Genomic DNA, 22,968 nt, shown 5'->3' with positions numbered 1-22,968 from the left:
ACGAGGAGGCTGAGATGTAGAGATTTAATTATATTCTCACACTCATAATGTTCAGTTGGCCAGAAAACATTTAACTTGGCAATCAGCACAAAATAAAACCTCCTTTTATAAGCTCCTCTTTATACAACAGAGTTATGAGCTGACTTATTTATTTATTCATTGAAAACTCACACACATCTGCTTTATTCATATATATATATATAGATAGGCTATAGCCTACACATATATTGTTTTTAAACACTAACGATCACCAATTCCTCGGAACTGGAGATCGCAGCACGAGAGTCTCATCGCGGGGAAAAGAAAACGCAGCGCGTGCTTCTCCCCGAGATAAGCCACTGGATTTAACACGTGAAGGCAGAGATAGGGCGCGCCCGTCTCAAACCTCGCTGTTAGATCCATTTGCGCTCCCCAAGATGCGCGTCGCCGTTGTGCCTCGGCAGCAGCGGGACTCGCGCCTCGGGAAGCGCGCACCGAATCGTCCTCCTCGAAGAACGCCCGGCGGGAGCGAGGTGATTAACAGACAACCTCTCGCAACTCAGTCAGCCCCCTCGAGAACTGACTGGGTATGCTCTACTCCCAAACAAGCAACGCAAAGCTGATGCGCGTCCCCAACCGAGATAACACGAGGGTAGGGAACAACACAACGTTTTGAATTCTTGTTTCTTCATAATATATATCTAGATACTGAGACAGACAACAATAAATAGACATGGACAGACAGAGAGCGCTTGCTGAAGGCAACAAAGCTAGTGTTCTCTGATCGCGGGAGTGCTTTATAGCTTCCTGGTCGGTGACGTCACCCGCCCATGACGTCTCCCGTTTCCATTGGACTGATTTAAGATGTGCTTCACGACGCAATCACGCAAGGCGTTCCCACCGCGTCTCAACGCAGCTCGAGTTCCCTTGAAAGGGAAGCTTAGTTTCTGGCTTTTACATGGAGTTATATGGAGTATAATAGCATAATAAAGTGTGTGTGTGTGTGTGTGTGTGTGTGTGTGTGTGTGTGTGTGTGTGTGTGTGTGTGTGTGTGTGTGTGTGTGTGTGTGTGTGTGTGTGTGTGAGAGAGAGAGAGAGAGAACTCACCTTGATGCGTCTGAGAAAATCAAAATATGCACCTCAGCTCTCAGAACTACATGGAGTAAACAAAAACAAAGTAAGTGTATTTATGCATCTGCTGCCTTTTGATGGTGAGAAATGCAGACTAAACAAAAACAAAGCAAGTGGATTTGAACACTTGCATGCAAGCCTGCTGGTCATTTGATGGTGAGAAGAGCAGGCAACATGAGAAAGGGCTTGACTTGTAGTGAAGTTTTAGAGATGATCATGCAGCCTGACCCCTCCAGCGAGCTGCAGGATGTATCGTCTTCTCCCTCTGACACCACAGACTCAGGAGAGGCAGATCCTGATTTGGATGTGGCACCCTCATCATCCTCTCTAGCTTCCACTGAAGGCGAGGAGGATTCGGAGGATCCTGGGTCTGGGTGGATTGGGAGAAACGGCGAAGTGTGGTTTTCCACCAACGCGGAGACAACTCCCTTTCTTCAGCCTGCCAGAGGCGTGACTTCATGGCCGACGCGCTATGCCATCGCAAGGGTCCAGAACATCGATTCTGTGTTCAATCTGTTTTTTACGGGCGCCGCACAATGAGAAACTGGACCGGGGTGGACTCCACAGATCTTCGTGCCTACATGGGGCTACTGATTTTGGCCGGCTTCTACAGGTCCAGAGGGGAGTCCACACGTTGCCTGTGGGATGATCGCAGTGGTCGTGCGATTTTTAGAGCCACCATGTCCCTCTCAAGATTCAAGAAATCAGCAGAGCTCTGCGTTTTGGAGGTTGGTCATGCTGACAATGAGGTCAATCATCTCGTCGGCCCTGGAGTCACGCCTCTGGCAGGCTGAAGAAAGGGAGTTGTCTCCGCGTTGGTGGAAAACGTCTCAGGTTACAACTGTAACCTTTGTTCCCTGAGAACAGGGAACGAGACAATACGTCATCGACGCTTTGGGGAACGCCTCAGGCGTGACAGGTGTCTGAAATCACAATCAAATCACGGCAATCACATTGACCGGCGACAGCCCGTGAATCATTACGTGAATGATTAACGTGCGACCTGGAAGTATATAAGGGCGCCTTGCAAACATGACAAATCATCCTTCGTCTGAAGGGACTGTTTGGTAGGCAGGCCCCGAGGCATGGCAGGGAGACGTATTGTCTCGTTCCCTGTTCTCAGGGAACAAAGGTTACAGTTGTAACCTGAGACGTTCCCTTTCGAAGGGAACTCGACAATACGTCATCGACGCTTTGGGGAACGAAATACCCACTCCGCCATGCTGAGGGGAGTGCATGCCAGGAGGCAGTGACAACTGTCAGAACCAGCAAATTCAAATGAAATGCAAGAACCACTCACCCTCAGGTCACACTGGGCTGTCAGTGACAGCATTCCCTACGGTCATAGCCCAAGCTATAAGCCTAACAGGAGGAACTCCAAATATGTAATCCGAAGGCCTACCTGGGCCTGCTCAAAGGCCTAGGACCACAACTTCAATTTAGAAGGGGTCCCTTCTAGGGAATGTGGCTAGGGAACCTGAGGGAACCCCAGCCAGTCACTATTCGGGGGAATATACCACCCGAAATGCCACCAGGACGGCCTGACCTGGTGTCACTACGTCGGACACTTCAGTCTGGCCAAATTCCTGTCTGTCTGGAGACAGAGCCTCTGGACATTTGCCTTAGGTAAGGCATCCAACCCGAGGGACTGCGAAGCTGGCAGTGAACCCTCAGCCCGGATCTCAGAGACGGGATATCCCGGAGAGTATGACTCAGCATAGTGCTTTACAACCCTTGCTAGAGAGGGGAGTTTCTCTACTCGATCCATGGATCTACCCAGTGTTTGTATTTGAAACACTGAGGAGGCCTGTGAAGGCCTAGGGGCTGATCTAACTGGGAGGCCTCACGAGAGGCCTACGACCGTCTGACCAGACTCAGGAGTCCAAACACTCATAGAGACCCTTAGTGAGGGGAGCAATGGACCGACTGGTAGGAACCAGGCTGTAGGCAGAGTAAGAAGTTCCCGGAGGGAACCAGAAGCAGAGGATGAACACTTTAGTTGAGCCAGGGCACGAGCTCGCTTTTAGCAACGGCCTAATAAGGCCAGCTGAACTGATAGCAGGCGGCCACTAGCTTCCAGAACCCAGCATGGTTGGGGAACCACTCACAGGGAGGCCTGGAGGCCTACTACCTGATAACCACAGTATGTGGGAGCTCATAACCAGGAAGGCCTGGTGAGGCCTGTAACCTGATAACCACAGTATGTGGGAGCTCATAACCAGGAAGGCCTGGTGAGGCCTGTAACCTGATAACCCCAGTATGTGGGAGCTCATAACCAGGAAGGCCTGGTGAGGCCTGTAACCTGATAACTCCAGTATGTGGGAGCTCTCATGACCAGGAAGGCCTAGTGAGGCCTGTAACCTGATAACCACAGTATGTGGGAGCTCATAACCAGGAAGGCCTGGTGAGGCCTGTAACCTGATAACCACAGTATGTGGGAGCTCATAACCAGGAAGGCCTGGTGAGGCCTGTCACCTGATAACCCCAGTATGTGGGAGCTCTCATGACCAGGAAGGCCTGGTGAGGCCTGTAACCTAGCGACCACAGTGTGTGGGAGCTCAAAACCAGGAAGGCCGGATGAGGCCTGTAACCTAATAACCACAATATGTGGGAGCCCACATTCAGGAAGGCCGAGTGAGGCCCGTAACCTGACATGTGGAGACTCATAACCAGGAAGGCCTGGTGAGGCCTGTAACCTGATAACCACAGTATGAGGGAACTCACCTTCAGGGAGGCCTGGTGAGGCCTACTACCTGATAACCCCAGCATGTGGGAGCTCATGACCAGGAAGGCCTGGTGAGGCCTGTAACCTGATAACCACAGTATGTGGGAACTACCTTCAGGGAGGCCTGGTGAGGCCTACTACCTGACAGCCACAATACTTGGGAGCTCACATTCAGGGAGGCCCGGTTAGCGGCCTACCACCTGATAATCACATTACGTGAGAACATGCCTTCAGGGAGGCCCGGTGAGGCCTACTACCTGATAGTAGGTCAGGCTAGCTGTCCAGTTGCCTGTCCTTTGGGCTTGCCTACAGGGAGGCCTGGTAAGGCCTACTACCTGATAGCCACCGTAAGTGGGAATTCACCTTCAGGGAGGCCTGAGGAGGCCTACTACCTGAAAGTAATCTTAAACAACTGGTAGCTAAGAGCCCTGAATCTGGGTGACGGTTCGAAGGCGGCCTGCTAAGGCCAGCCCACTGGGGACTCGCCTATCAGGGAGGCCTGGTTGGGCCTACTAGCTGACAGCAAGTCAATCTGCTCCAAAGGTACACTGTTGGGAATCATACCACACCAACAAGTAAGTCCCACAATGTTGGGACTCACTTCCGAGGAGGCCTGTTTAGGGCCTACTACCCATCAGTGAGTCAACTGCCCGAACCACCAAGGCCAGCAGCACTTTTTTGAAGTGAGCTGGCCTACAGCGCCCACTTGGGGGCTGCCCATACAGGAGGCCTGCTGAGGCCTACTACCTAATGGCGCAGCCTTCGTTGGCAGATAAGCTGTTTACACAGCGCCTACAGCATTCTGGTACCTAATCACATTGCCCATGGCAGTGTACTCAGCAAAAGCGCTAGCACCCTTTGAGCAAGGGGAGTACAACATACGCCACTCTGCCTCAATGGAGGCCCCAGAGCCAGGGGCCTACCATCTGTAAGCATGGGCGTCAGCTCATGGCAATGCTCTGGCTTCAGGGGAGCGTACTTCGACCAAAAAAGAAGTGAAGGCTAGAACTTTCCGCTCAACCCGAGCCATAGTGGTGCGAGGTAGGATAATACAGAACTGAAAGTGAAGGACTCAGACCTGCCCTGTATCACAGGGGAATACTCTCCACCTCACCCTGAGGTTTACCAGGGTGCGGGCCCGCCAGTGGCTCTAGGGGTGACAGAAAAAGTATCTGTGCCCAACCTAGGGGAGTGGGGCTTGTTTGTGAGCCAACCACCTACAACCCGACGCTTGAGCAGTAGCTCAGCGAGGTGAGTAAAGCCTATACTGGCAGCCCATATCCGTATGCTAGTTCTGCACGGCAGGGTCGGGCAGACAGACCCAGCCTCTTCGTGAGGCGAAAGGCGGCCTAACCCTGCTCAATAAAGACACATTGTACCGGGGAGGCCTATTTGAGGCCTAACCCAGGATCTTTATAAACCATGCCTCTGCACCACGCTGCATTACACTTGTCGCCCCAGAATGCAGAGAAGGGGGCGGGCCTTGGCCTAACGACTCCCATTGGAGGAGGCTGTCATACAGGGATGCTAGGAACCTATATTCACACAGTGAAGGCTCAGAGGCAGAAATGCTTAAGCAGAGCGCCTCCACTATCCCTGGCACAGCCTAGGCCAGCTACAGAGGCGGCCCTGGTGAGGGCCAGCCTGCAAGCATAGATCTACCTGAGGGCTCGGAGGAGCCACAGCCTTACTAGAAAAATAGTTATTATTTCATACAACTGGCTGCAGAATCGCTCAGCCCACTGAAAACCCAAACAGAGCTCAAGGGGGCGATGTACTCAGGAAGGAAGTCAGACGGTCCCATGGACCGGACATAAGATCTATCTGAAGCACTAGCGTCAGTCTATACTCCAAGATAAAAATCCTATGGGAGGGAGACCAACTACTCTACCCTGAGGTGGCTAACAGCCCGAGGGCTAAGATAGTCGTTCTAGCCACCTAAAGGGGGACTTCAGGGCCCTAATAATCCAAAAATGTACCTTACATGACCCCATAGCTCTATACAGGGAACGAGGTCTGTAGAGAGATAAATTTTAGTGTTAGTTGCACACAAATTACTCTTAAAGAAGACCACTCAGCTCACCTGCGGCGTGCGAAGTGAAGACTTACCAGACAGTTCTTTATGAACATGGGGTCTACCACCTATACATGCCTGAAAGAGGCACTCTCCTAACCAAGCAGAGGCAGGCCAACAGAACATTGTTCTAACCATGAGCCCAGCCTCAGGCCTGATGTAGAAAGTGTCTGGGGAGTCGGGGAAGAGAGGAGAGGGCTAAGATATAATCACGCCCTCAGGGGGAGGTGATCCATGCCAATGCTGTGTGCAATCGTGCTGGATCACCTCCCTCAGATCCCTCTTCTTGCGGGAGTTGCACCTCTACAGCGATCTACTCCTCCACGGAGGAGGCGCACGAGAGGCGACACTGGCTCTCTGGCCCTGTCTAAGGTCCCCGGACCATGATGGGCCAGGCCCTCCCGTCTGTCTGGGTGTGGATACGGATCTCAGCGGTATGTATTTGTCCTAATACAGCTGAGCGCGCCCTCGCCTCTCTGAACTTTCCAGCCACCGCCTACACGGAGGTGCCAAAAAGCTCAGAGGGCGAGGGCGAATCGAGGAGAAAGACTTTCTCTCTTCTCCCCGATGTCGGCCAGGTTCACTCCGTGGCGCAGCTCAGTAACCGCCTCAGGGGCCCCACCCCCTGGACGAGATCCCCCAGCAGATTGGCCTGGTGTACCTGCAACACCACCATGATGTGCAGGGTAGCACCGGCCTGACCCGCTGGCGTGTATGCTCTGCCATTCAACTGGCAGGGTTTGAGCTCTCAGTGTAGACGCCTGTCCAGACACGAGATAGTTGCAAACGTCTCGTCAATGGGCGGCATCGACACATACCCATGCTCTCCTATCACCTCAACATCAGTGAGACTAGCCCGCTGATGTCGGTGGACACGGGCAGAGTATGGGTTCTTCCATGTCCTCTCGATCTCAGTATGAGATCGGGAAGAAATGAAAGGCTCACCTGAGCTAGTGGTTTTATGACTGAGGAAAAAACGCTCTCATAGTGAGCGATTTTCCCCCAACGTTACCATAAAACCACCAGTTCAGCATACACGGGGCAGGGTGGCTGAGAAGATTGATTATCACCACCCTCATCAGCCATCTCCTGTTTGTCCGGAAAAGCACTCACTGCTTAATCTCGTCAGCCGCCGCATCGCTTGAGAGGATTATACCCCTCTCAAGGCGATCGGCGGGCTTCATCTGGGATCCCTTTTTTTTTTTTTTTTTTTTTTTACACCCAGATGCTGAGCCCTCTTCTCTCAAGGAGAGGGTCAGACGAGATCGGAGCGTTCTCAAAGAAAAACGCTCGCAATTGTACAGGCAGTTCCCTCAAGAACTGCCTGTGCGCGCTCTTCCTCCAGACAGAAAAAGCACAGTTGAAAACACTCAGCCTTCTCAGTGCATTTCATAAATACCTGATTTTCAAAAGCGGTTACAGACAAAACAGTCCCTGAAGACGAAAAGATGGTTTGTCATGTTTGCAAGGCGCCCTTATATACTTCCAGGTCGCACGTTAATCATTCACGTAATGATTCACGGGCTGTCGCCGGTCAATGTGATTGCCGTGATTTGATTGTGATTTCAGACACCTGTCACGCCTGAGGCGTTCCCCAAAGCGTCGATGACGTATTGTCGAGTTCCCTTCGAAAGGGAACCACACTTCGCCGTTTCTCCCAATCCACCCAGACCCAGGATCCTCCGAATCCTCCTCGCCTTCAGTGGAAGCTAGAGAGGATGATGAGGGTGCCACATCCAAATCAGGATCTGCCTCTCCTGAGTCTGTGGTGTCAGAGGGAGAAGACAATACATCCTGCAGCTCGCTGGAGGGGTCAGGCTGCATGATCATCTCTAAAACTTCACTACAAGTCAAGCCCTTTCTCATGTTGCCTGCTCTTCTCACCATCAAATGACCAGCAGGCTTGCATGCAAGTGTTCAAATCCACTTGCTTAGTTTTTGTTTAGTCTGCATTTCTCATTATCAAAAGGCAGATGCATAAATACACTTACTTTGTTTTTGTTTACTCCATGTAGTTCTGAGGTGCATATTTTGATTTTCTCAGACGCATCAAGGTGAGTTCTCTCTCTCTCTCTCTTTCTCTCACACACACACACACACACACACACACACACACACACACACACACACACACACACACACTTTATTATGCTATTATACTCCATATAACTCCATGTAAAAGCCAGAAACTAAGCTTTTTTTTGCACAGGCCTATCTAAAGGGTTAATGGTGCCACCTGGTTATCAACAGTAAAAATGTAAATTTTTACCTCTTCCCAACAGGGAAAACCACCAACAATCAAAAATGCATGATTATATGGTGTCATGGCTTTGCAATCAAAAAATGTGGTTATAATGGAAGTCAATGGGGCAAAAACAGCCACGAACAGTAAATGAGGGAGAAAAAGTTAAAATCTGATGCTGCACAAAAACTAACAATGCATCAAAACCAATGTTGTTTCTAATCTTTGACATGTCCAAGACTGTGATAAAAGGTAAAAAAAAATCCAGTCCACAATCACATTTTATATTGAAAATAAGTAATTTTGTGTTTTTTCCCCTCCCAAATCAGTGTCATAATTTATGAATTTGGCAATTAAAGAGTTAAAATCTTGATTTTTTAAAAAACATTTAGTAGTTTTGAACAGGACTGATGTTGATTAATAGATTTATGCAAAAAAAATGGCAAAAAAATATTTATCTGATCAATTTTTACAGCAGTTTAAAGTAGTGGCTGTTTTCAGCCACGAACATAACGAAAGGGTAGTGAATTTGCCCAGAGTGTACTGTTAAGTTTTTGAAAATTTTCAAAGCATTTTCCTAAAATATGTGTAAAAATAAGCTTTGTCACCAAAAATCATTCCATTTGCTGAAACACGGAAAAAGTTATGGCCAAAATAAGACTCAAAAATACCCCATAGTGGCTGAAAACAGCCCCAACAGCACATAAGGGTTAAATGTGTGTGTGTGTGTGTGTGTGTGTGTGTGTGTGTGTGTGTGTGTGTGTGTGTGTGTGTGTGTGTGTGTGTGTGTGTGTGTGTGTTTGTGTGTGTGTGTGTGTGTGTGTGTGTGTTTTATGTATTTAACAGTTGCATCACTAATAAAAGGCTTTTCGTCGAAATAAACGAAATAATAAAGCATTAAATACACCATACAATGAGGCAGGGTAATTGACATATATACATCAATTGCGCACAAAGCTGTGAACCACTGTATTATACTATACTGCAATATAGTATAGGAATAGGAACTGTAATAATTGATTGAGACCAAAAATATTAAACATTTCAATGTTAATGTCTATACCACTACATGCACGTATGCACTACATTTTTTTAGAAATTGTATTTTCAAATTTAAATGCCTGGTAAAAGAATCACAATTTTGCCAAATTTAGATGGCAAAAATCCCACCAAGCCATGGTAAATGTGGCCACATCTTTTGACTCTGTATTTTGCTCAATATTAACTTCAGACGTTATGAATGAGTGATAAGATGGTGTCAGTAATGGGATATTGTATTGATTATGTCTAAAGTGCAGTTGATCTGAAAGTGAACTCACATGTTTTGCCACAATTTCAGCAGGCTACATAACAAATTAAATTCATTTCTTAACTTAAATGGGTTGTATTCTGCTTTTTTGTTCATCTTTCTTTAGTGCGTCATGTTGCTGTTTGAGCATTAAAAAGCTCTAGATATTCTATATATTATATTATATATTTCTGAACTCCTGAAATATGGGATTAATATCCTGCCATGATTCAAAACTGAAAATAAAGTTCTGAAAGGTTGAAACTAAGTGTTCGAAAACTCAAAATCTTAAAAAAAAAAGTTTTGCAAGATCGAAAAATAAGATTTGCAAGCTTGCAAAATGTAAAAAAATAAAAATATCTCTGCAAACATTATGTTGTTTTTGAGATTTCCTTCTTCAGAACTGCAAAACATTTTTTATGATGTTGCGCAATTTTTTTTTCCAGAGTTTCAAATTTGTCAGTGTTCTCCCACTGTATAGTTTGTTTTCCAGATTTGAAACCTTGAAACCCGTGATCTGAAAACTGGTGTGCGAATAGGTGAAAAAAAGTTTTGAAACTCTGAAAACTGAGGTTCGAAAGGGCGAAACTTATTACATTACATTAAATTTGCACTCCTTTGCAGACTATTTTTTCAGAGCTGAGTTTACAACACCCACTTAGCGGAGATACGCGCACACAGTTGCGAGCTTGCGACTCGCGTGATTGTTGGCAGCGATGTCACGCAGCTCTGCTCTGAAACTCTGAAACTCAGACTGAGCGAAAATGAAGCTTCGCAACCTCGCAACTTAAAAAAAAAGCCTGGAGGGAGGGCCTTTCTGCTCTTGGCCAATGCTTTGCTGTCTGCTGACGTACAGTCCAATCACAAGTCGTATTTACTGGAAAGGTGGCTTCTGCACTGGTTCTTTGCATGCGTCCGGCAGATTGACCGTGACGATTGCTTCTGTAAAGAGTGCAAATCCTTCCTCTCATTACCGTGATTTACCTTTTTCTAGTATGATTTATCATGATTTATCATGATTTATCATGATTTACCATGACTTACCATGTTCCAGTATGATTTACCATGAATCTAGCATGATTTACCATAGTTTACCATGATATACTAAGTTCTAGTATGATTCATGCTTTACCCTGTTCTAGCGTGGTTTACAACAATTGAACATATTCTAGTATAATTTAATATGATTCTAGCATGATTTACCATAGTTTACCATGATTTATCTTAGTTTACCTTGATTTACCATGTTACAGGATGATTTACCGTGATATGCCACATTCTAGAATGATTTACCAGGATTCTAGCATGATTTACCTTATTTACTATGATTTACCATCTTTCTAGCGTTATTTACCATGATTTACCATGTTGTTAGCAATTATGTGATGCATCAGAACAAATGAAGTGATAAACTCTGACAAAATATGATTGTGTTATAATAGTAGTTGTTATGTAAGGAATTTTTAGTGTCTAAATATATGAATGCAAAAGCACATGTGAAAAGACTATTAAATTGTAGATTGTCCAGCAGAGGGCAGTAGAAGACCACTTATTGGCTCACTTTCATTTTACAAGTCTTGTTTTTTACCAGTATTTTAAGTGGTCTTCTACTGCCCCCTGCTGTCTCTTCATCATACTACTCCCTAATATTGTTATATAATTCATATTTAGACTTTATAAAATCATTATTTTAACATTTACAATCACATTTTGTCAAAATTCATCTATTGGAGTATTACTATTGACAATTGTGTCACATTGAGAAATGGGAATCCTGAAAATGATAGTAAAAAAAAATCCATTTAAGAGCAGCAGGATTATATTTGTAATCTTTTTATCAGCTTTCAGCATTGGCTAATAAACAAATGCTTAAAGCTATATATTTGTTATTATGACATACGTGTAATATGTGTGTAAGCATGCATAATGGAGTTAACATGGAGAAACCGGTTTGCTTTAGTGCAAAAAAAAAAAAACTGGTAAAAATCAAGACTTGTAACATGCTGAATCATACTAGAACTTGGTATATCATGGTAAACTATGGTAAATCATGCTAGATTCATGGTAAATCATACTGGAACATGGTAAGTCATGGTAAATCATGGTGAATCATACTGGAACATGGTAAGTCATGGTAAATCATGGTGAATCATATACTAGAACATAGTAAATAATTATACATCATCCTAGAACAGGGTAAATCATGGTAAACTTTGATAAATAATGGTACACTATGGTAAATCATCCTAAATGTATGGTCAACTGTGGTAAATTGTACTAGAACGTGGCAAATCATGGTAAACCATCCTAGTACATGGTAAACCATACTAGAATCATGGTAAATCATACTGGAACATGGCAAGTCATGATAAATCATGATAAATCATACTGGAACATGGTAAGTCATGGTAAATCATGATAAATCATGATAAATCATGATAAATCATACTAGAAAAAGGTAAATCACGGTAATGAGAGGAAGGATTTGCACTCTTTACAGAAGCAATCGTCACGGTCAATCTGCCGGACGCATGCAAAGAACCAGTGCAGAAGCCACCTTTCCAGTAAATACGACTTGTGATTGGACTGTACGTCAGCAGACAGCAAAGCATTGGCCAAGAGCAGAAAGGCCCTCCCTCCAGGCTTTTTTTTTAAGTTGCGAGGTTGCGAAGCTTCATTTTCGCTCAGTCTGAGTTTCAGAGTTTCAGAGCAGAGCTGCGTGACATCGCTGCCAACAATCACGCGAGTCGCAAGCTCGCAACTGTGTGCGCGTATCTCCGCTAAGTGGGTGTTGTAAACTCAGCTCTGAAAAAATAGTCTGCAAAGGAGTGCAAATTTAATGTAATGTAATAAGTTTCGCCCTTTCGAACCTCAGTTTTCAGAGTTTCAAAACTTTTTTTCACCTATTCGCACACCAGTTTTCAGATCACGGGTTTCAAGGTTTCAAATCTGGAAAACAAACTATACAGTGGGAGAACACTGACAAATTTGAAACTCTGGAAAAAAAATTGCACAACATCGTAAAAATTGTTTTGCAGTTCTGAAGAAGGAAATCTCAAAAACAACATAATGTTTGCAGAGATATTTTTAATTTTTTTACATTTTGCAAGCTTGCAAATCTTATTTTTCGATCTTGCAAAATTTTTTTTTTTTAGATTTTGAGTTTTCTAACACTTAGTTTCAACCTTTCAGAACTTTATTTTCAGTTTTGAATCATTGCAGGATATTAATCCCATACAGAAACGCCTCCATTGTAGTCTTGAGTTTCTTCCGGGAACGAACACGTCACAATATTCCTCATTATGATAATAATTCATAAGCATAATAAAGGGGCGGGGCCTGGTTGAGTTAGTTAGTAGTGTGTTAAACTGGCGGTTATGGTAAGGGGCGGGACATTTCCCAAACACACTCGAATTGCTCGACCAATAACAACACACTGCTCCAGCCGACCAATCAGAGCACAGTGTGCTTTTCAGAAGGAGGGGCTTCATTGAGACAGGAAGTAAACAGAGCGTTACTGACAGACTGGGAAGAGAGGAGCCGCAACAATGGAGAATATGAGGAGAATAATCAACATTCAAGCAGGAGAACCTGTTCTAGTCGAGCCTGAATTACAGCAAGACTTTGGAAAAGGGCATAATAGGTCCTCTTTAGTCAAATAGACACCTAACTGTGCAAAATAACTGTGCAAGATTCTAATAGCGCAGATGTTGTGACTGTTTGTGTGGAGGCTCACAACATCTCGACTGTCAGAACAGCACCATGTACGTCTGGCCCAAGATGAAGCTCATATGGCCGTGGTTTGCTTATAAGGGAGAGAAAAAAGCCAGTCCAATAACTAAAAAGCAACACATATGCTGCGTTTGTGTCACATCTACCCATGGCTCAGGAACATTATAAAACTCCTCAGATGTGGGACCTCAGCTGAATCAAAAGGAAAAAGCTCATGACAGATGAACAATGCATCAGATATAGCAGCAAATAACATGCACACGTGTCGGTTAACACCACAGGCATCAGAGAATTATGAGACAGGTCGACACGTTCCTCTCCCCTCAGGAAAGAGAAAACTAACAAGCAGACCTACAGCCTCCTGTCTGAGATTCATACCCAGAGTGCTTTGCAGGTGGCAGCTGGAGCACAGTAGGATGCTGGGTAATGAGACTGTTGCAGGTATGAGAGAGAGAGAGAGAGAGAGAGAGAGAGAGAGAGAGAGAGAGAGAGAGAGAGAGAGAGATTTTTTTTGATTTTTAGAAAAAAACTTTATTTTACAAAACAATTCCATTGAATCATCTATACACGCAACTTCAAATTAATAACACATCAAAAATTAATTCTCCTTCAATTACAGTACAAATTATATTATTATAACACCACTGCAATTTAAAAGACTCCATGTCATTCATTATTTTATAGTACTTGTATTCAACACCAACCCTAGCTTTTAGGAAAGCTTTAAACAGAAGAACAACATCTTGTCCATTTCTATTCTCCATTCTATTTCTCCTTGTGATGTAAATTGCAAGTTTGGCTTGCCCAACAATAAAATTAATTAGCTGCCATTTTATTCTCTGTTTTTGACCATACCTCGATCCCAAAATAAACACATTACACGTGAAATTTTCCTGAAATCTTAAAAACAGATCCTTCAATAAAACAAAAAGTAATCCCAATCTAATACATTCTGTAAAACAATGAAAAACCGTTTCTCTGATTCCGCAAAAAACACATTTGTCAACAACATCTGAATTTATAACAGAAACAAAAGCATTGATAGCTATAGCCCCATGCAATATACGCCACTGCAAATCACCGGTTTGCTTATTCAATGGTGGTTTGTACATCACCCTCCAAACTGGCTTATCTTCCTCTTGTAACCCAAACTTTTCTCGCCACACAGTGTCTTTCTTCTCATTTAATGCCACTTTATTCAAAATTTTAACAAAACACCTATACAACAATTTTCCTCCAACCAAACCCAACTCCAAATCATGCAACCCTTTTAAATCCAGCAGAATGCCAGACATACCCTTTAAATCTGGAGAAATTACAATTTTCGGAAAGGGGTCTCTCAAATTTGGAAGCAGGCTTCCATTACAAAAATGTTGCAACATGATTAATTCTCCCTCTGTTAATCTTCCTTTCCATTTTTTTAAAATGACCTCAATTTGACGTAAAGAGCTCTGGCCTAATGCCGTGGCCAATGCAGGTGCATCACTTAGATCAGGTCCAACTACATTAATTAAATCTTTCAATTTCACCATACCAGAGCCACATAGCCTTAGCGTAAGACCTGGGAAACCCTCGTTTGATAAATCAAAACGGGCTCCTTTGACCAAAGGCTCCTCGAGCAACCAGAATACAGAATCTGTCTTTCCATTCCTGGTACAATTAAAAAGTCCCCACACTTTAAAAAGTCCACAGTAGAAGGAAGGCAAGTCTTTTAAGTTCAACTGTTTAGGATCCATAAGTATCAGGGTGTTGTCAAGTCCAAGTCTATCAGTCTTCTGTAGGATAATCTGGGCAACTTTCCTCCATACCAGATCCTCAGAACCAGTTAATAGTCTCTGGATGAATTGCAAGCGAAAAGTCGCCAGTCTACTCGGCAAGTGCACCAATCCTTGGCCGCCTTCTTCCACAGGGAGAAAAAGAACACTTTGGGGAACCCAATGAAGCCGGTCCCAGAAAAAATTAACAAACATTACTTGCAACCTAGAAAGCAAACCAGGAGGAGGGTCCACACATGACAATCTATGCCACAATGTTGAGGCAGTCAAATTATTAATGATTAAAACCCTCCCTCTAAAAGACAGTTGTGGATGTATCCACTTCCATTTCTTTAATCTACCCTCTATTTTTTCAACCACCCCAACCCAATTTTTTCCTTGAGTAGCCGTATCCCCGATAAAAACTCCAAGATATTTAATCCCTCCTTTTTTCCAATTTAACCCACCAGGTAATAATGGTGGACCCTTCTCCCATTTCCCAACAATCAATGCATCACTTTTACTCCAGTTTATTTTGGAGGCAGATATTCTTCCAAACCCTTCAACAACTTTAACCAAAGTATTTATATCATTCTGCCCATTAACTATAATCATTACATCATCAGCATAAGCTGATATCTGATGCTGCAATTTGTTATGAGACAATGTTAAACCTTCTATTTTAGAACGTAGCTTATTTAACAATGGTTCAATTGCCAAAGAGTACAGCATTCCAGATAGGGCACATCCTTGTCTAATGCCTCGACTAACTTTAAAAGGGGCGCTCAAACCACCATTGATTTTTAGCATACTTTCAATATCTCTATATAACACTTGAATTACTCCAATAAAACCTGTGCCAAAACCAAAAGCATTAAGAGTGTTCCAAAGGTACTGGTGTTCAACTCTATCAAATGCCTTCTCTTGATCAATGGAAATGAGTCCTAGATTGATTCCCAAAAGGCCAGCTACTTCTATTATGTCCCTAACAAGAAAAATATTATCTGAAATAGACCTACTAGGCACGCAGTACGTTTGGTCAGGGTGTATAACTTGCCCCATCACATCTCTCAATCTGTTGGCCAGAGCCTTAGAGAAGACTTTCAAATCAGAGCACAACAAGCTCACTGGTCTCCAGTTCTTAATTTCTTGCAAATCGCCTTTCTTTGGTAGAAGAGTAATTGCAGCTCTCCTACAACTCAGAGGTAGAGAACCCTCAGCTATGCTCTCATTGAGAACACCCAAGAAATCCTCACCCATGACCTCCCAGAAGGCTTTGTAAAACTCAACTGGAAGACCATCGATGCCAGGCGATTTTCCGCCCTCCATGTTCTGCATTGCATTCCAAAGCTCTTGCTCACACAAAGGCCTCTCAAGCACTGCCTTTGACTCCTCCTGTAGCTTTGGTAGACCTGCATAAAAACCAGCAGACATTTCTTCATCTTCCTCATATTCACTCCCATACAGTTCCTTATAGAACCTCACAGCCCGCTGTCTTATTTCAGACGGCGCTGTCAGCTCTTGCCCATTTTCTGAGCGTAGGGAGTGAATATATCGACTCTGGCCATTTTTCCTTTCCAAATTAAAAAAGAATTTGGACGGGGCATCCATTTGCGTGAGATTTTGATACCGCGACCTGACCAAAGCTCCCTTTGCCTTCGTGCCCAGCAGGTCCGCAATACATAGCTTTTTGGCCTTAAGGGCATCAATACCACTCTGCCCTCCAGTGACCTCTATTAGCGATTGTAACTCCACAATTTCAGCTTCAAGTTTTTCCAATTTTTGTGCTATATTTTTAGAGACACTAAAAGTATACTGTTGACATAACAATCTAATTTCAACTTTCCCACAGTCCCACCACTGGCGCAAGTTTACAAAACACTCTTTTTTTAATTTAAATTCTTTCCAAAAAAAGGAAAAAACCTCTTTAAACTTTAAATCACTCAACAAAGAGACATTAAAATGCCAATAGGCACTCTTGGACCTAATATTTGCAATGAAGGATCTACATATAACAATAGCGTGATCAGAGAAACCAGATGGACTAATTACACAACTTTTCATAATATTAAAATGATGTTTAAAACAGTATAATCTATCTAATCTGGCCAAAGAAATTAAATTCTCCCGAGTATGTGACCATGTATACTGTCTATCATTTCTGTTCAAACGCCTCCATATATCACACAATTTATGGGTCTCAATCAATGTTCGTAAAGCACGGTTTGAGGCTTCATGCGGTTCAGCATGATTTCGATCTAATACATAATTCTCTGTACAGTTGAAATCACCACCTAAAAACAAATACTCATCTGAGTTACAACTCTGTAAAAAAACATTGAGATTGTTCAAAAACAAAACCCTCTCAGCGCCATTAGTGGGAGCATATACATTAATAAACACAACATTGAATTTTTCAAATTGTGCTCGTATAGCAATAAGTCTGCCAGGAATCTCTTGTTTCACCTCAAAAGAGGCAGGAGTAAAATGTTTAGAAAATAAAACAGCCACCCCTCCTCTAGTAGAACTCATATGAGAGCACAGCACCACTCCTTCCCATTCTCTTCTCCAATCAATTTCATTTTGACCATCACTGTGTGTCTCCTGAATAAACACAACATCTATTTGCTTTTGTTTTATTAATTCAAATAACAGTGCTCTCTTATACGGATCTCGTGCCCCATTCATATTAAGAGTGGCTACCCTCACTACACTCATTAGAAAATATGAAAGGAAGATTAAAATCAAAACAAGCGTCAGCATGTAAGAACAAAATAGACTAGGCCTATATAGTTTCAAACCCATCCTCTACTTGAAGTTCTAATCTCAGTTTTGCAACAATTTTCTTTAACCTGTACATTTCTTGAACAGTAAACTGTTCTTCACCCTCGCCTCGCATTAGCATCCCCACAGAGTCAATAAACATTTTGCGGTCTGGAAAGAAATCTGGAACCTGGACATTTTTCATGTTTTTTGTTTTTTGTAAAAAAGACCTAACTTTTCCAAAAGAGTAAGCACTGCGTCTACTCCTTTTGTCTAAAGTATCACTATCAGAATCTTCAGCAGTACTGCTTTCAACATCCTTATGTGCATCAACTTGTGTTCCTGGCAGTTGTTTTAACTTTGTATCCCCTTTTTTCACTTTGTTCCTTTTCCTCTTAACAGAAGGTTTTTTAAAAAGTGCATCATCACTCACATACTCCGCACTAGCTCCATCTTCCATCACTATATCAACTGTTTTGTCAGTAACATTTGATGTTTCCCCCTCTACCATTCCTGAACCTCCCATCCCTGCATCACTTGTTCCAGCCTCTGCTGTGTCAGTCGCAGGTTCAGCGTGTTCGCGCTCGACTGCTCTGACAGCGTCATTCTCCACAGCTTCTGCGCTAGCCACTGCATTAACAGTGTCACCAGTCTGTTCTGGACACAAACTCCTAATGTGCCCTTCCCCTCCACATTTAAAACATTTCATCGTCTCAGAACTTGCAAACACAACATAATCGAAACCATCGGATCTAAATTTAAATGCCACATTTATTTCCTCAATTTCGCTTTTTAGTACCATGTAAACTTGCCGTCTAAATGAGACTACATGTTTAAGTAAGGGGGATTTACAGCCCAACGGAACTTTTCTCATTTGTGACACAATCTTTCCATGTCTGGACAGCTCTGTGATCAACAACTCATCTTTAATGAACGGGGGGACATTGGACAAAATTATCTTTTTTGCTGGTTGAACTAGAGGCATAACTGGCGTAAAAGTCTCCTGTATTACAATCCCGTTTTCCACCACGCTGTTCACTTTCTCAATATTATCCAAAAAAATCACCACAGCGCTGTTCATACGAGACGCCGACATTATGCTGTCGTGACCGACAACATTCCCAACCGCCAAACTACACTCTTCCACTGAACACTTCATTGCAGGTGCAATCTTGATGCCATGTCTGCGTGACAGGCGATCATAACTGAGGCGTTCAGAAGACGCCATTGTCAACCAGCACGCGCTGGAAGACTGCGCGCTCCTTAGTTTACCTCAAATCCTACTTCCCTCTAATTTATTTACACAAAATAATAATGACTAAAAAATAATAAACGTTTGCCACCGCAAACCACAACCAAAAAAAAAAGAGTTGAGAGAAAAAGAAGGAAAACTCACTCTCACCGTAGAACTCTCACTCACACGCTAACTCCATCCATTCACTCCCGCATGCGCACAGAGAGAGAGAGAGAGAGAGAGAGAGAGAGAGAGAGAGAGAGAGAGACAGACAGACAGACAGACAGACAGACAGACAGACAGACAGACAGAGAGAGAGAGAGAGAGAGAGAGAGAGACAGACAGAGAGAGAGAGAGAGAGAGAGAGAGAGAGAGAGAGAGAGAGAGAGAGAGAGAGAGAGAGACAGACAGACAGAGAGAGACAGAGAGAGAGAGAGAGAGAGAGAGAGAGACAGACAGACAGACAGACAGACAGACAGACAGACAGACAGAGAGAGAGATCACCCTCACAGTTAGTGTTCACTAATGTGCTTTTTTGTCCTTTATTTTGTATCTTTGGTTTATGTTTTGTTGAAAATAAATCCAAACAAAAAAGCAATTCTAAACTCTCCTCATTCTTTGTTCTAGTTCCCTTTCAAAAGCTACAATCGATGCTGCGCTGCTTAGCGCATTGGGAACGTCTTTACATTTAATTGTGACCCCCTGTGAATATAGTGTGTAAACACGTCGATGGTATCGACCGGCGGTAATATAGCCTCGGTCGGTGAGTTTTTTTGTCCCAGGTCTGTGGGGGTGTGCCCCTTCGGGACGGGGCATTTTAAATACATCAATCAGCTCCTACCTGACACCCTCACGACACCACTGTAACATCCCTGCCACCTTTGGTGATTCAGGGGGTAGCGGTTTCCAGCGAAATGTTGAAGGTTCTGTTATTTCCTGTCATCGCCCAGGACACAGAACATTTATCATTCCCCCAATACGAAGTATTAAATTTGGTACCCTTTAAAGAGACTTTGGCAATGTGAAAGCTACTGCCGGGTATCTCTTTTTGTGTCCTAAAGACAGTAACAAGGAATGCGTTGCCCTCCTCGTTTTAACGGTGTGTTCCCACTACCATGAAACAGGAGTAAGCGCATCTGCTGTCACAAGAAAGAAATGGGGGACTGCGTCCGTTTTTAGAACCGTTCCGTCAGAATGCTCAAGTTCAAGATGCTAACTATCAAGTAGATCGTGTTGCAAATTCAACATCACGATTGGATCTTCACGGTCGATCTTAAAGACGCATATTTTCACATATAAATATTGCCACAACACAGGAAGTTCCCGAGGTTTGCTTTTGGGGGTGAAGCCTACCAATATCGGGTTCTTCCATTCAACCTAGCCATGTTACATAGACGATTGGCTGATTCTGGTCCAGTCTCAGGAGCTTGCGCTTCGACATCGAGATCGATCCACGCTCATCTTCTCTCTATGGGTTTGAGTTGCAATGCCAAGAAGATCGTTCACTCTTCTACCCAGAGGGTAACATGCTTGGGGTTTAAATGGGACTCTGTCACCATCGGGGGTACAACTGTCCCCTGCTTGTCATGACCATTTTTAAACACCCTAAAGCAACATCTGGCTAGGTCAGGATAGGTCTCATGGTAGCTGCGTCCACAGGGATCCCTCTGGGCCTTTTGCACATGAGACCACTTCAGTTGAGGCTCAAAATCCCCAAGGGCAAAGAGAGGCAAGAGCACGTGCTGAGTACTTCGTGTTCTTTCTAAAATCCAAGTTTATGGTAAGGGTTACGTGCTATCGCTTCGTTCCCTTTCTACGTGGTTCAGACCCCTGTTCATCACATTGGGTCCCACTCTTGGTGCGTCTTGCTGTCGCAGAATGCTAATGACAGAAGCCTCCCTGTCGGGCTGGGTAGCGGTCTTAAGTGATCGTCCAGCCCAAGGGATTTAGGGACGCATCATCTTGACTAGCAAATCAATTGCCTCAAGTTGATGGAATATGTATTTCTGGCCCTGAAATACTTTCTCCCTCAGTTGAGAGGCTGTCATGTCCTAGTGCGGGGGGGACAACACAGTGTCAGTCTCTTACATAAATCACCAGGGAGGTCTGCTCTCACGCAATCTAAACAGAATAGCGAGGCACATTTTCTCTGGGCCGAGGAGAAGTTCCTGTCACTCAGGGCAGTGTACATTTCCAGGGCATCTGAATGTGGGACTGGATTTACTGTCCAGACAGAAATTACAGATGGGGAAATGGAATTCCACCCAGAAGTAGTGAAAAAGATCTGGACCAGATTTTATGAAGCGGAGGTGGACCTCTTCGCTCCTCCATCAGACAGCACAATGTCCCCTCTTCTTATCTCTGAGTCACCGGGATGTGATGGTGCACACATGGCCCAAAATGCGCCTGTATGCGTTTCCTCCAGTGGCTCTGCTCCCAGGAGTTCTAGCCAGAGTTCGCCAACAAGGGTCTTGCCTCTTACTGATAGCGGTGCGTTGGCTGAACAGAGTATGGATCTTGGAGATAATAGCTCTCCTCGACGGCTCGCCATGTGCGATTCCGGAGAGGAGGGACCTTCTTCTCAGGCGGACGGCAAGATATTCCATCCCAGGCCCGACCTGTGGAACCTTCATGTTTGGCCCCTGATGGGTATTAACTAAGGGACACTGGGCTTTCGCCTGCCGTTATTGAGACAAATCTAAGTACTAGGGCCTCCTCCACTAGAAAGAGTTATGCCAACAAATTAGGTGTTTTTGAAAGGTGGTGTGTTTGTACATAATGCAGATCCGGTCAACTGCAGGATTGCTTCAGTTCTGGATTTGAACAGGCACATGCACCGCCACTCTCAATGTTTATGTGGCCGCTCTTTCAGCTTGCCACGCCTTGGTTGACGGGGTGACACTCGGGAGACATCCTCTGTTCGTTCGCTTCATTTGTGGGGCCAGGCGACTGAGGCCTCCCGTAAGAACCAAGATCCCTTCATGGGACTTCGCTATAGTCCTCGAGGGTCTGGTTGAGACCACCTTTGAACCTTCCAGAGTCAGCGTCTGACAAACATCTGACCCTAAAGATGTTTTTTCTTATGGCTATAACCTCTCTAAAAAGAATCGGGGACATGCAGGCTCTCAGGTCAATATCGCCATCCTGCTTAGACTTTGCCCCAGGAATGGTGAAAGTGATTTTGCATCCTCATCCTGATTACCCGTACCTTTCTCGGCTGTACACTCTTGAGGCCTTCTGCCCTCCGCCATTCACAACGCCGAAGCAGGAGAGATCTCACAGACTGTGTCCAGTCCGTGCTCTTCAGACCTATGTCCACCGCACCAGCCAGTGGTGTAAGTCATAGCAACTGTTAGTTTGTTATGGGGGCAGCAACAGGGGTCCTGCCGCCACCAAACAGACCATGTCACATTGGGTCAGGGATGCTATTGCTCTTGCCTATTTGGCGCGCGGCCAAGCTTCGCCAACGGGTCTAAGGGCTCACTCCACCCGAGGGGTCGCCTCCTCTGCTGCCTTGGCAAGAGGTGCCCCCTTGCAGTTTGTTTGTGATGCGGCAGGCTGGTCCTCTCCGCACGCATTCATACGTTTTTATAGTTTGGATGTTCATGCCACTCCTGGCTCTCACGTCCTTGAGTCGACATCTCCAGCTAATGTCTAGGGCTTTCCTGCGTTCTTGTGAGCACACCTACATAACCGTAAGGAGTCCAGACACCTTCAAGCACAGCGGCGTGGGCATTCTCGTTCCCAATGCGCTAAGCAGCACAGCACAGATTGTAGCTTTTGAAAGGGAACGTTCCGGGTTACTTGACTGTAACCCTGTTCCCTGAAAAAGCGGAACGAGATGCTGCACTGCATTGCCGTGCTAATGATGTCCCAGGACTGCTCTTCAGACAAAATATCCTGACGATGTACCTGCGGCTCATTTAATTATAGCTATATTACTTCCGGTCGATTCCATTGACGTGTTAACACACTATATTCACAGCGGGTCACGATTAAAGACGTTCCCAGTGTGCTAAGCAGCGCAGCATCTCATCCGCTTTTTA

The 22,968-nt window shown here is 44.6% G+C and overlaps 1 protein-coding gene across 1 annotated transcript in view; it reads right to left on the bottom strand.

Moving 5' to 3' along the window:
• Window positions 1-22,968, bottom strand: part of LOC306993031 (cadherin-7) — a gene marked incomplete at its 5' end in the record, with an annotated part of 137,218 nt that overhangs the window by 90,235 nt on the left and 24,015 nt on the right. The window lies entirely within an intron of this gene.

The sequence above is a fragment of the Phoxinus phoxinus genome (genome assembly GCF_949152265.1).
Source record: "Phoxinus phoxinus genome assembly, chromosome: 24".
In the NCBI taxonomy this organism is placed as follows: Eukaryota; Metazoa; Chordata; class Actinopteri; order Cypriniformes; family Leuciscidae; genus Phoxinus; species Phoxinus phoxinus.
This window is presented reverse-complemented; position numbering and strand designations above follow the sequence as displayed.